We start from the raw sequence: 19,740 nt of genomic DNA on the forward strand, positions 1-19,740 counted from the left end.
TGGACACTGTATTGCTCTCAGTGCAACCCAAGGTTGCATGTAATGAGATGCAACAATACCATATCCTGGCTTTGCATTTAACTCAAATAACCCAGTTTTTATCCTCAATCAGGCCAACCCTTTTTATGTTTTTCTTGCAATTGATTTTTTTTTTTTCCCAGTATTGGGGATTGAACCCAGGAGTGCTCTATCACTGAGCTACATCCCCAATCCTTTTTATTTTTCTTTTTAAAAATTTTAAGACAGAGTCTCACTAAGTTGCCCAGGCTGGTCTTGAACTTCTTGCAATCTTCCTGCCTCAGCCAGTTAGGGTTATAGGTGTGGGCACCATGCCTATCTGTAACTGATTTTTGACTATGAAAACCAGGTTTGTCAAATCTTTTAGTACAGTTTTGTGAAAAAGGTGGATTTGCTTGTGGAAATAGAATATAATTTGATGGGTTAGAGTAATGAGACTGTGGACAATTTTTCCTTACTTTCAAAATTATTTCATTTGTGGTTGTCACGATGTTATTACATAAGAAATAAAAAATGGTAAAGAAAAAACGGACTTTTTATTTTTGGTCCTTCCTTCAGCTGTTAAAAGCTTTCTGATTCTTGAATTCATCTCTGGAGCACAGGAGTTTCCCCTCCAGCTTTGTGTCAAATGCAAATGGAAAGACTGCCTTCTTCCAAGATGCTGATGTCTCAGGTGGACAGTCACTGAAGGCAGGGACAGGGAAAACAACTCCATGTAATTTTCTTTTTGGAGGGGGGATACTGGGGATTGAACTTGACCCCTGAGCCCCATCCCCAGCCCTATTTTTTGTATTTTATTTGGAGACAGGGTCTCACTAAGTTACTTAGTGCCTTGCTGTTGCTGAGGCTGGCTTTGAACTCGCGATCCTCCTGCCTCAGCCTCCCGAGCTGCTGGGTTTACAGGCTTGCGCCACCATACCCAGCCAGCTCCATTTACTTTCACATAAATAGTTTGTATACTGAGTTCATGCAGTGCTCAGTAGTAATGAATAAGTAGTTGAGAATTACACAGGTTGGAACCCATTGCCAACCAAGGGCTTGTTCTGAGGTGCTGGTTATAGGTCCTGGTTGGAGCATTTCAATAGATATTTACTGCTAGTGTCTGGGGATATAATGATGCATAAGAAATGATACCTTTCCTCAATTACTTATAGTTGGTGGTCTGGCCTTGTCTGTGAGTTACCTCCATGAACGGAGAACGACCATCATGCAGATATTAGTAAACGGATTCAGAGGAAGAGCTTTTGCTTGAAGGACATCATTATGAAAAAAGAGTGACAATTTATTTCCAGGAGCGTATCTCACACACCTCATGCCTGAATCTTTATTTTGTGGGAGCCAAGATCTTGCTAAGTTGCTCGGGTTGGTCTCAAACTCTCAATCATGCAGTCTCAATCTTCCAAGAAGCTGGGATTATAGTCATGCACCAGTGAGCCTGGACCCCATACCTGAATCTTCTAACTGAAATTCCACCTTCTTCCAAGATATCTCTCTTGTCGTAATTGAAGGAGATATACTAAAGGGAGTAGGTGAGGGGCACTACATTCTATAATTTCCTTATGAAAAAACTTCCAGTAGTTCTAGGAGCTCATAGCCCAGACCTGAGCTATGTCTTAATGCTTGAAGCACTGGATTCCCTGGCCCATCTTACTTACTTGGGAGGGAGTATTTCTTTTTCTGTTCTCCTTCAAGTATATCAATCTCTGTGCTGTTCCAGGGGCTTCCATGTTTTCCCCTCCTTACCCTTGGTAGATTGCCCCCATCATTGTCATACCCTCTGTGTTAGTCAGTTTTCCATTACTATAGCAAAATACCTGAGATAATCAACTTATAAAGAGAAAAAGGCTTATTTTGGCTCATAATTTTGGAGGTTCCACTCTATAGTTGTTTGGCCCCATTGCTTTGGGCCTATGGTAAGGGAGTATACCATAGTGGGAGTGTAGGTGGAGTAAAACCACTCGCCTGATGACAGGAAAGCAGAAGACAAAGAGAAAGAAACCTCGGTCTCACGATATCTTCAAGGATCCTCAATGAGCTAAAAACCTCCCAGTAGTCCCCATCTCTTAAAGGTTCTGCTACCTCGTGTAGTCCCACATTGGAAACCAAACCTTTAACACATGGGCCTTTGGTGTGGGGGGCAGTCAACATTCAAACTCTCTCTACCAGCAACCCTCTGCCTCCCTTCCTCCAGCCAAGTCTTGCCTATCCAGTCTTCCAAGGTCCCACTTAAATTCTACCTCTCGATGGCTTCAATTCCCACCAACTTCTTTTCTCTATGGAGAGAGAATGATTGTCTCTATCATACAGTTTAGCACAGTTTTTATTTTTTTAAATTTTATATTTTATTTTTTGGAAAAGGGGAGCTAACGCAGGGATGTATTACCACTGAGCTACACCCTCTGTCCTTTTTATGTTTTTTACTTTGAGACATGGTCTCACTAAATTCTGAGGGTCTAAATTGCTGAGGCTGACCTTGAATTTGCAATCCTCCTGCCTCAATCTCCCGAGTCACTGGGATTATAGGCCTGTGCCAGTGCGTCCTGCCTAGCACAACTTTTTATATAGTCATGTCTGATTGGTGTTGTTTCATATGGGCAATCTTATTTCCCCAGTGATGTGACAGTGATGTTTTTCTAATAGGACCCATGTCTTTATTCCTACTAACATAGCAAGTGTAGATCATGGAGTAGATACCTGATAAATATGTGCTTTTTTAAAAAAAAGTGTTTTATCTCAGGAAGAGAATTAAAAGTAGTCAGAGTTTTGATTTTTCTATCTTGTTCCCATAATTCTTCACCATGCACATTTACCTTCCCACCCACCCAGACTCTTCATTTCATCTGAAAGATCCTCCTGCAACAAGACTTTCATTTTCCCGCCATAAACAACAAGGTCAGTTTTGTTGTCTGTTTGCTTTGTGCAGTGTTCCCTGTCTAGGTTTTGAGCTTTCAAGGGGCCCCTCAGCTCTGTCCCCCTGCATAGGGTCTTTAATCAATTGAGAGGCTCCAGTAGATGACTATTGCCTCGGACTGCTTGGGGTTACTCAACAGCTCGGAACCCTCTTTTCTCTGGGATTCCTTTAAGGCAAGGAAAGAAACGCAAGAGAAATGGAGGCACTTAGCACAAAGAGGAGGGTATGATTCTGTCTCTCTGTCTTGGTTAGCTCTTGAAACAATAATCTTTTTGCACCAAGAGTCTTTTCCCACTCAGCCCTGTGGGCAGAGCTGCCAGCTCCAGATGTGCTCTTGAGAAGATCCACCTCTGGGTCAACCCCACCCCACCCTGGCTTTCACCCCCAGCAGAATCTCATACAGTCTATAAAGATGTTTTCTTTTATTGGCAGGTGAAATCTGGAGCAGGACCCTGAGGCTTTCTGTCCTCCATGCCGCTCACTAGAAAAGGGGCTGTGAACTGTAAGTAACTTTGATTGGCATTTTCCATGCTGACTCAATAAGGTTATGGGTTCAAGACCAGCGCTGGACCTGATCTTTAACAGCCGTGCATTGTGCAAGAGAAACAATGAGCTAGTCAGAATGTAAAATACAGCGGAGTTCTAATTAGATTATGTCTGAATGTGACAAAGAAGCCCTGTAATATGACATGCTATTTAATTAGACTGTATTGATTGGGCATTAAGGTGGACTTGATGTGTTACGTGTGTCATGAGAGCTGGAGAAGGAAGTTCTTGAGTTTTTTCAAGGCCGAGTCAAACCTCAGCCACTACTGCCTGTGGGCTAAGTTTGCTGGGTCAATGAATGGAAGAAGTGGCAGCATCAGTCTCCAAACTGGGCCAAGTTCATAGCCCAGACTTGCTTTTGCATCTGGTTATTTCTGGGGAGGTGCAAAGGAGGATAAAGGAGCACTTCCCTTTCATCTTCCAATAAGAGCTCCACCTCAGGCTTATAGGCCCCCCACTTGGCCAGAATTTGCTCACCTGTAGGACCTGGCCACATTCCAGCCTTCTCGGTAGAATCCCTTTTGGAACCCAGCTAGAAGTGATTTTTCCTCTTCTGAGAGTCTGCTGCATTCACCACTGCTCACTCTTCTGGACAGCACTTTACTGTGTTCTCTTCAGCGAGGCTGTGAGCTCTAGGAAGGTAAAGTCTGGGTTTCCCTCTTTGTGTGCACAATGCACCCTCAACCTTGTTGCCACTTGGTGACCATTAGTTGCATGACTGGGATGTCCAGGGCAGGTTGGCTCTTCCACCCTGCATCCAGGACTACCTGAGACTGAGCTGCTGCTGCTGCTGTGACTTTGATAGTGCATTGGCTTCCAACCAGTCCATGGAATTATAAATGATTAACCGTTATCAGCGCACATCTTCACCTCTGTGTAAAAATAGATTGACTGTAATGAGTATTTGAATAAATCATAAGAATGGCCGCCCTGTGATCGGCTAACATCCTGCCGATGACTGCCTGGTGAGTGAGCAGGGCGCCGGCCTCCCGCCTAATGGCCTGCGATTCAGTGCTGGTCGCCTCTGTGATTGACGGGCCTGGGCTCCCAAGGCACCTCCTCTGCAGCCCAGGCTCTGGAGTGGTCCACTCCCAGGGCTGAGGGGGTGGGGAAGGGTGCCTCCCTCCATCCTGTTCCAGGAAAGCCTGCCTAGAGATGGAGCTGAGGGTGGGTGGGGGAGCCAGAGTAGAAGATAACGACCTTTGTGAGAATCGATGTCTCCTCGCACCGGAGGTTAGAGGGACCTCATAAGTCAAGTCAAGTATGAGGAGCAAGCTGAGCGTGAACCTTAATGGGAGCTGAGAGTGGGGGGAGGGGGGTTGGTCTGTACTTTCCCTCCCTGTCTTGGAGGGCAGCTGGGCACATCAGCACTGGGTCATCCATACCCAGAGAAAGCTCCTGCCTGCAGAAACTCTTGGATCTGCAGTGAGAAACCAGGAAAAACAGGTTTCTTCAGGACTCTGAATTGGGGAGGATTCAAATGATTTTTCAGGCAGTGACTTGCCAAAGCCACCTTGGGTGTTGCGGATGCTGACTTTTAGAAGGGGAAAAAGAAGAGAGGAGGCAGGCAGAGAGTGAGGGGCACCAGGTGAGGAGGGAATTGTTTCAAAGTCTGTAGTTTTAGAGAAGGCCAATGAGGACTGGGTTTGAGGGGGAAATAGCAAACATTCCAATGTTTGTTAATTCCAGTGGTGTCACAGTTACTAGGCCATGTAACAAACCATCCCGGTATACACAGTAGCTGAACGATGTTTATTCTGAGTAGGGAATGTTAGGACCTGGTGGGGACAGCTCATTTCTGTTCCACTGGGTCTGGGATTTCAGCTGAGTTCTGGAAGCATCCAAACACTCTTCACTCATCGTCATTGTTCTGAGCTTTGACGCCAGCCATTGGCTAAGGCCTTAGCTGTAGGCCAGACTCATGTGACCTCTCCATGTGGCCTGGGCTTCCTGACAGCATGGTTGCCTGATTTTAAAGGGAAGTCTCCTGAGAAAGAGCAGAAGCCAGGTGGAAATTGTTTTGCCTTTTATAACCTAACCCCTGAAGTCAACCAGCACCACCCACACTGCATCCTTTCCATCCTTTGATTGGATGCAAAGGTCATCTAAGTTTAAGAGAAGGAAGGGCTGGGGAGATGGCTCAGTGGTAGAGCACTTGCCTAGCATGTGTGAGGCACTGGGTTTGATCCTCAGCATCACATAAAAAATAAAACAAAAATTATGCCTATCTATAACTAAAAATATATAAATAAAGAGAAGGAACATAAACCCTCTACCATCTCTCGAAGGAGCATCAACATCACACTGAAAAGGGCAAGAGGGATAGGATATATATTTAGTAGTTCCTTCATATCTGTGGGGGATGCTCAAGTCCTTATGTAAAATGGCAGGTGTAGTATTTGTGTATAACCTGAGCATATCTTCCCGAATTACTTTAAATCATCTCTAGATTACTTCTAAGAACTAATGCAATGTAAATAGTTGTTAGGCTGTATTGTTTAGGGCAAGATGACAAGGCATAAAACTACATGTTCAGTACAGAAGCAATTTTCCTCCCAAATATTTTCAATCCGTGATTGGTCAAATCCCTGGATATGGAACCCATGGATACTGAGCACTGACTACGTGTTCTAGTCATCTTTGGAGACCAGAGTCTACTACAACTAGTATTTGTCAAATATCTGCTAGCGGTCTGGTACAACTTGCTTCATCTTTTTCCCAGTAAAAGTAAAAGGACCCTTCCTGTGGAGTGATATGCTCCCTCTTGTACCATGATAGGCTAAAGCTGGGCATGATGGCACATGCCTGTAATTCTAGCTACTTGGGAGGTTGATGCAGGATAGGAAATTTGAGGCCAGCCTAGTCAACTTAGGAAGACCCTGTCTCAAAATAAAAAATAAAATGTACTGGGGATGTAGCTTAGCATCCATAATCCCCAGCACCACAAAAGGATCTCTGCTTTAGATAATCAAACTGCCTCTTTATTGTGCATGTCTGAGTTTAAAGGGCCCCTCAAAGTCAAGCTAGGCTTCCTTTCAGGGTTGGGGTGTGGTAAGGCTGGGAGACCCTGCAGTGCGTAGAAATTTCTTCCTGCCAGTCCATCATAGCAAGAGCACATCTGGTTTGCAACCCACAGTTTGAAGTGTCAGGTCGGAAGGGGTCTTAGACCTGTGACCCGGGACTCCACAAATCTTGACCCTCGGTTTGCATCCAGACTCCCCACATCTCCATTGCCATGGCCTTTAAAGCTGGGGTGGGTTTCAACCACAGATCAGGGTTGAAAAAGCTACACAGGGTTTGTTGAGCAAGGGAAATTCTTTGGCTTCCTTTGCTTCCTGGCCCCTCAAGCCTTGTGTTTCTCTTCCTTTTGCTCTACCACACCCTCTGACCTGGGGAGACTGTGCCCATATGGAACCAAGCTCCCTTTCTTTGTCCCTGCTTCTGATGCAGATGCAGCTAAATTTTGGAAGAGAATCTGAGTGTTCTGGCTGCCTTCTTGTGATTTAAGGAGATATAAACAAAACCAAAGAGGTCAAAGAGTGGAAACAGAGCCAGTCCATCTTCTCAGGGGCCTGAGATCTGAGAATGGCTAATGCCAGAGGGAAGGGACAGGGAAGAGAGGGATAAGGGGACTTGGATTGGATTAAAAGGTGCTTGAGGTTTGGAAGGAGAGTCTTGGGTTCTTCCACATGAGCTTAATATTAACATTAGGAGCCAGCACTTCCTGGGCACTTACTACATGAGAGGCTGGATACTAAGTTCTTGGGCTGCATTTTCTCATTGGACCCTACTTTGTGGGATCCTGTTATTATTCTGTATTACACAAAGAGAGGCTCAGAGAACACGAGAAACACCCTAGGAAACAGCAGCGAGTTTGTAGCAGAGTTGAAATTCAACTTAGAACTCTATTCTCAAGACTTGAACCATTCATTATTTTATCCACGCTGTGTGCGTGGATTGAAATGTCACACTGAGCTTCATTTATATGTACAATTAATATGTTAATAAAAATAAAAATAACTAAATTTAAAAAATAAATTTTTGAAAAGGAGCCTCTGTTTACTGTCCTGTAAATGGGGATGTCTTGCCGGGTGTGGTGGCACATGCTTATGACCCTAGCAGTTCTGGAGGCTTAGGATGGCAAGTTCAAAGCAAGCCTCAGCAACTTGGCAAAGCCCTAAACAATTGAGTAAGACCTAGACAATTGAGTAAGAGTCTCAGGGGTTAAGGGCCCTGAGTTCAATCCCTGATGAAAAAAAAAAAAAAAAAAAAGGTATGTCTGATGGCAACAAACTCAATGTCACCTTCAGTTCTCAGATTCTAGATGTGCAGATGAGATTCTGGGAATTTGCTTAGAAATATCTAAAGTAGGCCCACTTTATGGAAATGAAAGTATGGAATCATTTCCTGTTCTTTCGCCTTTCATGAAACTTAGGTCAGGAAACTAGTATTTAATTTGGGCAGGTGAAGGAAACAGATAAAAACATGAAGGTCATTTAGATTTTCAAGGCTCCAGCTTGCAGGGAAATATTGGGTATGATGTCCAAAGCTTGGGTTTGAATCCTATTCTTATGTGATTTTGAACTCATTGCTTTGGTCTCCAGATTCTTCATCTCTAGAAGAGAAATGAGATTGTATATACATCTCAGGACTGCTGTAGGGACTCAATGAAATCCAGCATGTGAGTCATTCTTGGCACATAGTTGGTACTTCATAATGGCTCAACCATTCATTCATCCAGGAAATAAATAAAAAATAAAATTAGAAAGAAAGGTTATTTCTTTTCATTACTTCTGATAGAGATGGTCAAGAATCTTGCCTTTAACTGTGCTCTCCATAAAAGTTCCCTCATAAACTATTGATATTTTAATAATACACATTAGCATCTTGCCCTTTGACAAATGAATATTGAATGAGCAATAAAGGGGCAAAGGTATAACCAGGTGTACTGGTTGGGAGAAGCTGGAGTCTTAGGTGGTTGTCCAAGGAAATACCAACTTTCCAGAGGTCTCCCCAGTGGCTCCTAGGAACAGCTCTTAAAAGGAACTCATAATCCAGTAAGCCTAACCTAGTCTAAGCAGGATTTTTCTTCTTTTTTTCCTTTAACTTGACTGAAGGGTACTTGGAAGAGGAGAAAAATGGTCATTAAGGAACTGCTAAAAGAGTAGAGGTTTAAATCCCATATGCAATACATTGGACCTCCCATCATTTTTGCTGAAAGGTGCAGGTTTTACCTTTATGTACTCTCTCCCACTCAGTAAATTAAAAATCTACAGACAGTTGGACAATGTGTCCTCAAGAAATCAGGCAAGACCCTAGAAAAAAATAGGCCAGTTACACCCTCCTCTTTCTCCTTGCACCACCAGTCTAGTTAGGAGCCTGTGCTTTTGGGGGAATATGCTCAGATTTCTAAGATAGAATTCCCTGTCTATTCTAGCATCTGCCTCCAGCCCTTCTGCCACAGCCTCCAATGTCTCATAGCCTCTGTCTGGGCTGGGAGTCCTTGAGTGTACAGAGAGCAGTGACAGGGGCTCTTCGTGGGTCCAGCTTAATTGGCGTGATTTAATGGTGTTTCTGGTGGATTCAGATTTATACGGCTTTCTGAGCTGCAAATCTGCTTTCTAAATGTAGAATTTTTTGTGGAGTGGTAAAAAATAATGGCTGTTCTGTGATTCCTGCCTCCCGAGCTAGGAGATTGCAATTTACATTATGCAAATAGACATTATGCAATCAAGGCACTTTAGCGGGAATCTGGCAGCGAAGAGGCCGCTGATGAGATGCCGAGGTCTGCAGCCTTAACTGGAGGGGCCCCGGAAGAGTGGAGCTGAAGTGGGGAGGAGGTGGGCCAGGCAGGGGAGGAGGCCAAGAGGCTGTTCCCCTGGCCCGAGGAGGCAGAGTGGAGCCTGCCCGGAGATGAATGCATCCTGGGAGCTGCCAAAGCGACTCTCTCAATTAATGGCTTTGTTTAATCATACCCCCTGTCCAGAAGAGTATTGTCTTACGGATAATTTCGTTTGCCTAACGAGATTTTGCTAATTAAATCTCCTTTCAGTTGGTGTGACTATGCCTGCAGGAGAGGGGGCTATTTGGAGCCTTCTCCATAAACCTTTCTGGAGAGGGGCTTGGAAGAAGAGTGGGGGGAGGGGAGGGAAGCAACAGAAAAGAAGGGAGAAGCTGTCCTGCTGTGAACTGCTTGGAGCAGGGCACTGGCCACCCACCCTACTCACTTTTCCCCTGTCCGTGGAAATGCTGACTGTTGGTCACAAATCTTTGTCCAGTGGAAGGGATTTCCCACTTTTCTCTTCCTCCCTGGCTTCTGGAATCTTCGTCAATTTCCCAAGTTCTTTCCAAATCCTCAGAGAGAGCTGTGAGGGTTGGAAGATGATTACAGAGAATTTCCAAGCACTATTCTCAGCAGCCCTGGCTGTGGGGTGGTGGTGGTAGTGGTGGGACCTTACCCTTGCCTTCAAAGTTAGCCAGCCAGTCTGGCTCTTCAGAAAGGAAAAATTGCTCCAAAATTGGCCATTTCTCCAGGGGTAATTAATTGCATAAATCAAAGGGGAAACTCAGATTCATTTGTCATCAGAGCTAGCCAAGTAGCCTCCTGCATGCAGAGGGGCCCAGTGCTGTGCCTGCAACAGCTGGAGCTCAATTAATGCTGGGTACGTAGTAGTCCCTGTCTTATCCACAACTTTGTTTTTTGTGATTTCATAGCCAACCATAGTCCAAAAATGCTAAATTGAAAATTCTAGAAATAAACAATTCTTAAGTTTCAAATAACTTACTACAGTATATGGAAATATACTGTAATTAAAATTATAATTGTTCTATTTTATCATTAGTTATTATTCATCTCTTACTGTGCCTAATTTATAAATTAAACTTTAACCTAGGCATATATGTATAGGAAAAAAACATCTCTCTCTCTCTCTCTCTCTCTCTCTCTCTATCTATCTATATACAGAGTTTGGTACTGTTCGAGACTTCAGGCATCCTCTTGGAATCTATTTCCTGATAAGGCAGGACTACTTTATGTGACCATGTCACTCCCATGCTGTAACACCCCCAGTGTCTCTATACTATTGACAGACTGAAGGTCAACTTCCTTGGCCCACCTCACCATGGGCTGCACAGTCCAACCCTGATCTTTTTTTCCAGCTTCCTTTGCTGCTCCTCTACCACTGTTTGCTCCTTCCTCCCTGTCCATACAGACACTCAGACACATAGTCACACTCCTACACCTGAGACCCAAGTGGGCTGGCTGGATTATGCAATTTCCCATGTTAACTCTGTAAACTTTGTGTCTGCATGTGTGTGGTACTGGGCTAAAACTACATCCTCTGAGCTACATCTCCAGCCTTCTGTATACTTTTATGCCTTGGTGACTGCATGTGCTTCTTCTCTACCTAGAATATCCTTGGTCTGGGTAGCCCCTGCTCCTCCTGTAATATCTCCTCTGTGGCTACCTCCTTTCAGGACTTCCTGCCTCTTCAACCCCACACTGCTCTCTGTACTTCTTTCTTCTGTAGACCATCACAGGACTTCAAACAGGTGTCCAAGCTAAGGACTGAAAGTCTTTCTTCTCTTAATCCCAGTGCCCAGAATCATGGCTGGCTCTGTCAGGTACTGTAGTAGGTACCTGCAAGGTTGGTTAAGCGAAAGGATGGGTGGATGGGCCTGGGAGAAGAGGGTGTAGCAATGGAGGGATGCTCTCCAGTGAGACTCCCACCTTGGAATGGACCATGGTAGGGGTCTAGGAACTGGTTCCTATTGAGGCCATACAGGGTCACTTGGCACCCCATCACCTTTACTTCCCAGGTAGAAAGATATTTACTTTGTACGTCCCCTTCTGTATGCTGGCCTTGCACCTGGTGTACGGGTATCTCATTTCATACCTGTTCATTTGGACCCTGTGAGGTGGATATTATTTTAGCAGAGGAAACTGAGGGTCATCAGTCCTCATCAGAGGGTGAAGCATTCTTCCTCTGTAACGGGGCCTGTGGGGGCTGCGAGGATCTACCCATAGAAAGGTGAAAGCTCCTGATTTTGCTTCCCCACCTCACCCACCCACTCCTCCACTAGTCCATCCTGGCTGGATCCCCAGCCACCCTAGAAGGTGAACTCCCTCACTCACCATGACTTCAAGACTCACCCATGTGCTGGGCTGCCTATGTGTGTCTGTGGGTGTGTGCTGGGGCCAGAGGGACACACAGGACTCAAGGGTGCCCTCCAGCTACTGGTTCTGGCATGTTTCAGACAGTTGACGGCAGGGGGATGCCAGGAATGGAGGAGAGTCTGAGTTCCATGCTGGGAAGAGGGTAGACCAGGAGAAATGGCTCAGATCTTCATGTGGGGTCGGGGAGGCAGATTTTTTTTTTCTTTTTTCTTTTAGTTCAGTGGTTTTGTGTCTTTCATGGTTAATGAGTTTAGTGCTCCATTTGTTGTCCTTTGGTCCATGATGGGTGTCTGTCTGTGGGCTGTCTTCGCATCTAGGCATAGGATCATCCCAGTATTCCAATGGTGCTTTTCTATGAGTCTGTGTTTCTAGGTATACCATAGGTACTCAACAAATACTCATGAAATGCCCCAGCGGAAGGTTGAACAAGTGTGTATTTTGGTGTCGGGCAGGCTGGGTTTGAGCCTTGGTTTTGGTGTATACTCAGCGGAGACGTCGGGATTTAATTTTCTCAACTTGAAAGCAAGAAAAATCATACTCCCTGTTCCATCTTTCTGGAAGGGTTATGGTGGAGGATTATAAGAGATATGTGAAAGTGTTTTATAAACTATAAAGCACTGCACAAGTATAAGAGGTTATTATTATAATGGTTATTACACTTGAAGTGATCATTGTGTTTGAAAATTAGGGATTCTGTTTTCAGGAATATAAAATCATCCAGGCCTGATTTGAACTCTGAGACTTACAGAGCAATCATCATAGGAACTGATTCTAGAATTGCCCAACTGTGGAAACTTTTAGGGATGGAGCCTTACCCCAGAGAGCCCTGCCCTCTCCCCTTCCCTGCTTGACTATCACTGGGGTGGGAGGAGGAGTCTGGAGAAGCTGGCCCATCTTCATTTATGCTATTGTCCCTCCCTTGAGTGGGCATGAGACCATGCGAACAGTCTCTCCTGAGTCTCATCCATTGCCTGGGCTTCCAAGCAGTATTATCTTTGCATAATGCTGTTCCCTATGCTAGGAATACCTTTCCCTTTTTCTCTTCTGGTCTTTTGACCTCTCATGCCAAGCTGCTGCCCTATCTCCAGGCTCCCAGGTTGCCAAATATACCTTCCCAAAGGCATTGATCACAGCTAAATGCCTGGGACTATTAATGCCTGACTCCCTCACCACAGGGTGCACTGCCAGGGCAGGTACTTGGGACTCTGGTCCCATATAGGTGGGTGACTGGCCTCAGCTAGCCAAATAGAAGCCTCCAGGTTGTACCTCTGTCCTGTGGCTGGGGAGCACCTGTCAGTTGCTGACCCCTAGAGGTGAGCAGCTGCCCACCTGGGGAGGCAGATGCTGCCTACCTCACCCCTGGCCCTCCAGATTCTATCTCTTGGCAGGGTGGGCTCCAGCTGGTGGAGGATCTGCTAGAAGCCCTCCTAGGGGCCTACCTTCCTGGCCTTCTCCTTTGGTTCCAGGCATCTCCTGCCTGCTCTCAGCCTCCCCCTCCCCTCCCACTCCCAGCCCCAGGCAGCCTCAGCAAAGTGCCAGGGGGCTGGGAGGCTTTTCATTACCGAATGCACTGAACCTATTTGTGAGTGTTTTGCAAAGTGTTTAATCCAAGGTGTTCCCTCAATTAAATTAGTGCAAACATCTGTGTCCCACATCCACCTCCATTTGCATTCTGTGCCATTTATTACAGAGGGAAATTGGAAGGCACCTTAGGAATACTTAGGACCGAATTAGGCTAGGTTGGAGTGGGTGTCTCAGGGAGGGTGGGTGCCTGTGGGGTTGGCCCACAAGGCAATTCCACCTCTAGGCTAAGACTTGCAAGGAGCCACTTTCTGGTGTAGGAGACCCTGAGGAGGGGTGGGGGACGATGTCTGGACTACCTGGACTTATGGGAGAGGTTGGGTGAATTTGTTTCATCAATGCCCCCGATCCCCACCTGGGGCCAAGTACCAGCAGAGGCAGGAGGATTTCACTGTCAATGTTTTATAACTTTAAACCCAATTTAAAAAGCTGAAAGTGTATCGCACTTAAATGACCCCTGAATCTCTCCCTAGGGGAGCCCTTCACTCTGGAAGGTGGGATCTTTCCATCATGAAACTGTTCAGCCTTGGAGACTGACTGAGCATAGGTGGCAGCTTTTTATCCCTTATACCATGTAGTTTACGTGACTGTCAAGTACTTTAGGAGTCCTACTATTATACTACTTAGGACGGATGGATTAAAAATAGTTTCTCTGTGTGACATATACTACAAGTGAAATATCTGTTGTAACCCTCCCACCAGTCCTCCAAGACAGGACAGGACCAATGAAGGATCCGGGGCTCAGAAAGGCAAAGCCAAGTGCTCATGGGTCCACAGCTAGAAAGTGGAGCAGGTGATATTTGGACCTAGGTCTGCATGACTTCAGAGACTTTGTACTTTCTATTCCCCTGGGGATGTCTCTCTCTCTCTCTCTCTCTCTTTCTCTCTCTCTCTCTCTCTCTCTCATGACATATTTGGGATTGACCTTGAATCAGGATCCTTGCTGCCTCACCAGAACCCTTTATCTCCATTCCCGGCTGGATTGTTCAGAGCCTGCCTTCTCTTAGGATGGCATAGCCTAGGATCCTGGCAGCTAGGATGATGGCCAGGCTTGGCCTGCAACCAACTCAGCAGAGGAAAAAAAAAAAAAAAACCCTGGGTTTTGGGGGCTGAGGCAGGGAGAAAAAGGAAAAGAAGCCTGGAGAATGAAGAAGAGGCTTGTGGGTTGCTGACAGTACCTTAGCGATCACGGAATGTCTCCGTACCCAGTGGGGGAAATGGCGACTCAGAAGGAGGAGCTGACTCAGAGTACAGCTTTAGCGGAGGTCTAGCTAGAACCTGGGTCTCCTAGCTCCTGGAAGGGGCACGATATCAAGGCCTGGACAGTCTCAGAGGGCTGTTAGTGTGACTGTTGCTTTTCCAGGCTGAAGCGGGAACTGGGGTGGGAAGGGGAACAGCAGATTGCTATGAACTTACTAAAGATCCTTCTGATCTGCCCTTAACACAGAACCTTCAAAGTCCTAGAGGGAAGCTTCCATCTCCTGACTGGACCCTGGAGCACCCACACTCTGGCAGCTAGGTCCCCATCAGTCCCTGGGATTTCATCTACAGACATCTGGAAGGGTACATAGGACCTGGGTTAGGCACTTCCTGTTGGCACCCGTGCCACCTTCCCCTTCCCCAGCTTTGCCTGCTTCTGAAGGAAGAGTCAGTAGAGGAGCAATGAATCCAAGCTCAAATCCCTTCTCTCTCACTTCTCCCTCTCACCAAATATGACCCTGTCTTAGTTTCCCCATCTGTTAAAGAGTGATAATAATCTCATCTCAGGATTGTTGAGAAGTTAAGGGCAATGATAGGCATGCTTGGGTTAGAGATGCAGTGCATCCATACGAATTTTCCTGTCTTTTCCATGTTCCCGACTCCCTTCCCCTCTTAGACCATGGGCTTTGGTCCAGGGTACTGGGGGTGGTGGAGGTGAGGGTGGGCCACTCCTGTTCAGCTCTCCCTTCTCTCTTTCCTCTCCTTTCCTTCCCTCTCTCATCAAAAGACTTTAAAAATGTGTCTCGGGCTGGGGAGATAGCTCAGTCAGTAGAGTGTTTGCCTTGCAAACACAAAGCTCTGGGTTCGATCCCCAGCACTGCAAAAAAAAAAAAAAAAAAAAAAAAATGTGTCTCAACATGTGGCACTGCCTAGGGTTTTATAAGAAGGAATTGCTTATCCCAGGCCTTACTTCTGGAAAATGACAATCTATAATCAAAACACATTTATTAAGCACTGACTGTATGTAGTACCCACTGCTGGGTACAGCTGGGTCAGCCTGAGAGTCACCACCTACCTGCCCTGCCCCAGGGCCTCTTATTTCCTCCCAAGACCATGATAGTTCCTGTTTTCTTTGGAATTGTTGGATCCAAGGACCATCTGCCTTACCCAACAGGATTTTGGGCTTCTGCACACTTTTGTGCCTCTCCACTTACACACATAAGGGACTCTCTTCCTAGAATGCTCTCCATCCCCTCATTTAGCTGGCTAGAACTCAGTGTCCAGGTGATGAGAAGGTCTGGGCCAGGGTTTATTTTCCTTGAGTGCCCAGTGCACACTGGGTATCCTGTGATTATGTCTTTACTAGTGATGCCGTGGCTTCAGGAAAGGGTTCCAGAGGCAAAAACACAGAATACTAGGGCCAGCATGGGCCTGGCATCATCTCTTCTGTCCCTCCTGCAAAGAAGGCACATCACCCTCTGTCCCTCGCCAGCAGTGGTAAGCTTGCTCAGTTATTAGAATGCCTTCCTTTCTCGTTAGCCTTTGGCACTTAATAAATGCTTGCTTTGTTGGATGACTTCAGCAGCCTCCTTCACCACTGGCATATTTGGCTGTCAGGAGAGCAGCCCCCATCTCTAGTTTCCTCGGTATTAATTTTAAGAGCCCTCCCCTGCCTCTTTTGTCTGCTATTCTATTAAGTAAGTGCTCACTCTTTCCTGCCCAGCCTCAGGATATGAGGCAGGATAGGCACAGGAGAGTGACTGTTAATGTTTTGCCTTGTACCTTTGCAAAGGACGTTTCTTTTTCCTGAAGTCTTTCTGCATGGCCAAATCTTGTGCATCCTCACTACCTCCCGTGATACCTCCTCCATAAATTCCTCCTAAATCTTTGGGGGAGAGCAGTGTCTCCCTCCCACAGCCCCTGGCTTGAACCTGCTGGCAATGACCTCTGTCACCTGTATCCCAGGCTTTGTTGTTTCCACTGAGCTGGGTTGGTTCAGGGTCCATGGCTGGTGCCTCCATTGCCCTCTCTCCACCTGGGTGGCACCTGGTACATTCTGATGGATGACACATGTGTGCTGAATTAACAGGAGGGCTACTCCTATTTATTTGAGAGGGAGGCATCTAGGTTCTTCTCTCATCCTCAGCTTTGAGTTTTCTGTCCCCAGATTCTAAAAGACTTAGGGGCACATTTGTCACCAGTTGCTGGAAACTGGATGCTGTGGCCAGCAGAAGAAAAACAGGTGTTGAATTCACTTGTATACTGAGCGATTGGAATTACTTCTTCATGGCAGGCCTGTCAGGTCCCAGGATACTAATACTCTACATGCAAAGTCTCCAAAACTCAGTAAGCAAAAAGGGCCTTTGGAATACGAAAAGAATTCAACTTTATTTATTTGTATTTTTAAAAATCTCATCCTGTTCAGACTTCTCTTTTGAACGTATTCTATAAGACACATCCTATTCAATGTATCTAATAATATATGTGTATGTGCGTCCATGTCCATTTACACACATGTGTCTATTTGCCTGTGTATACCTTGTGGGTATATTAAAATTTGTTACTAACTGAGTTGTAAAAACATCTGAGAACCATGAACTTAGGCCACTGGGCCACGCTGTAAGTGATGAGACCAGTACATATTTTCTAGTGTGGCTGACAAATTCCTCCTGGAGTGGCCACACCTTGTGTCTCTAAAGTTTTACAACTTGAATCTTATTAGATGGCAAATTCCTTAAGGAAAGGAACTTTGGGATCCTACTCCCCTATGAATCTCTGGTGCCTGGCACATAGCAGGCACTCACAGATAAGTGTGGTTGGAATGAGACTGACTTGAATTAAGACTAGCAGAGAATCTTCTGAAATTTTTTGATTTGATTTTGGTTGAATCCTCCATTGTTTACTTCCAAACAGTATCCTTGATGAGTTTACTAGAGAACCACGTCATGTAGCAAATGAACGAGTTTGTTGCCAGCTGTGTACCAGGTTCCGGCTAGGTTCTAGGGTGACAAATTTGAGATCCTTGATCTCAGGTTACTTACATTCCCTTTTTTCCAAAAACAAACGAAGAAAGCAACCACACAAGGAATTTTCCTAATGCAAATTTTCAAACAGATTTCAAAAAACAAAATAAACCGTATGTCACGAACTCCATGTGTGCGCTACTCAGCTTCAGCAACTCTCAGCATCCTCCTCCTCAATGGGGTCACTTGGAAATGAATCCCAGGTCTCATATCATTTCCTCTGCAAATGCTGCAGCTCTCACAGCCTTTTAGGAAGAGACAGGCCTCTCAGCAAATGCAGCTGTGTTGTAGGGACTATGCTGGATCCCACTGGGCATGGCCAGGACCCAGAGCAAGCAGGAGGGTCAGCACTCTCTGGAGAAAGAAGAGATGGTTCAGGAATGACTTTTATCACCGGTGCTTAGGCTGGGTTTCTGAGCTTAACTTCTAGGATCCTGTGTTGAAATTTCAGAACCAAAGCCGGGACCTATCCGATAAGGAGTGAACATGAGAGGAAGACAGACTGACAGAATGAGCCGGGTGCCTGCCAAAATGTGAAAACGGAGGCCCAGAAAGCGGGCCTCTTGCTTGTGGTTGCACCTCTGAGGATTGACAGTGGCAAAATCAGGCTTGGGCCTAGGCTCCTCCCTCTGCCTCCTTTGGCATATGGAAGACCCCCAGCCGTGCCAGGCTGGGCCTGCCTTTTTCACACACCCAGATTTCTGTGACCAGGAATAGCACACCCTGTGCCCCTAACAGGCTGTGGGCTGTGGGCACCCCCTTCACCTCCCAGCAGCTTCCGGGAGGGGGCTGGCAGCTTGCAGCCCCCCAAAATCATGGTTGGTGGCATGTGACTTCTTCTTTCTTCCTGTACGAGTTGAGCACTTGCCACCCTGCTGTCTGTTTTTCCTTGCTAAGGTTCAGTTCTAATTATGTTGATTTTCTTCATCCCACCCCCTCCTGGAAGCTTATTAGGTTGAATATTTTTATTTATTATCATTTCGCCCAACTCCTGCCAGCATTTCCAATTACTCTCCCCGCTTCCTTGTAATTGTCTTTCTGTAATGGCTCTGAAACAATTGCGCTAAATGAGGTGTCTCCTGCAAGATGAGAGTCTCACTTCATTAAAGGCTAATGTATTCTCAGCTCCAGCTCTGTGGGGCTAGCTTGGAAGGAAGACATTTAAACAGCTTCTTTTATTTTATAGGGAGCAACTTTTCAGCAACGAAGATGTCTGTGGGGTATATGTGTATGTGTGTGTGATGCCTGGATTTTAATTTAAAGAAAGTTTATGAAATAGTAGAAGTCTCCTTATTGACAAGACTCTGTTCTCAGATAGTTGGGATTTATGCAGATGGGGTGCAAGGGAGCTGGATGGAAAGGGGCTCTCCATGCACATGGCCCCCTACCTTTTTGCCAGTCCCCACCCCTTCCTCTCTTGCTCTGTGCCTGCTGGATAAACCCTCAAACCTCTTCATACCTCTATCCTGTCTCTACAGCCTGCATTCTGTGTTTAAATTCCACCGTGGGGGATGCCCTCCTGTTAGGTATTACTTTGTGTGAATCAAGGCTTTTTCAGTTTATGTATCTTAACTCAGTCATTCATTTGCCTGTTGTTTCTTAACTTTGTCCTTTTGTCATTCATTCCGCACATGCTTATTGCCCACTGTAGTCAGGCACTATTCAGGCTGGAGATATGCCCTTTCGGAGAAGTAGAGAGAGCTAATTCTCAAGCAGCCACCTTTGCTGCAATACGTTAAGTGCTGTCTGTAATCAGGCACAGGCAGACACCATGAGCAGCCAGCGGGCACCTCAGAAAACCTCATGGGACCAAAGAAGGCTCCTGGAGGCAAGGGTGGTCTGGGCTGATACCTGGAGGCTGAGAACTCAGCCAAGTGATGAGGGAGTAGGTGAAAGAACTCCAGGCAGAGGGAACTTCACGAATCAAGTCCTGGTAGCCAGAGATAGCTTGGCTGGTGAGGGGAAATGCAAAATTGTCCATCTGGCAGGTGTGTCATGTGGGACAAAGGCTGCGGTGAAAGGTGGACTTGGAGATTGTGAAGGATCTTGAAGGCCATGATCCCAAGGGACTGCTGGTGGGACATCAAAGAGTTCTAAGCAGGGGATTGATTTGGCCAAGATCTGTGCTTCAGAAAGATCATTTCTGTTTCAGTATGTACAGTGGATTGGAGCAAGGCAAAAAAAAAAAAAAAAAAAAAAAAAAAGAAAGAAAAGAAAAGAGGCCGGGAGTCTTTGTAGGCAGCTATTGCAAGACAGAATGATGATCTGAAGGTAGTGGCTATGGA

General features: G+C 45.9%; 1 protein-coding gene across 12 annotated transcripts in view; it reads left to right on the plus strand.

The window, feature by feature from the left end:
• PKNOX2 (PBX/knotted 1 homeobox 2) overlaps positions 1-19,740 on the plus strand; it is a 269,434-nt gene that overhangs the window by 68,503 nt on the left and 181,191 nt on the right. For 7 of the 12 annotated variants that reach the window (XM_079102832.1, XM_079102843.1, XM_079102839.1 and 4 more), the window contains exon 2: positions 3,362-3,431. The gene's annotated coding sequence lies outside the window, so the exon portion shown is untranslated. Of the gene's footprint in view, positions 1-2,844; positions 2,911-3,343; positions 3,432-19,740 lie in introns of those variants that run through there. The other 5 variants (XM_079102838.1, XM_079102837.1, XM_079102836.1 and 2 more) reach the window with 2 other exon arrangements.

The sequence above is a fragment of the Sciurus vulgaris genome (genome assembly GCF_902686455.1).
Source record: "Sciurus vulgaris genome assembly, chromosome: 11".
Classification (NCBI taxonomy): Eukaryota; Metazoa; Chordata; class Mammalia; order Rodentia; family Sciuridae; genus Sciurus; species Sciurus vulgaris.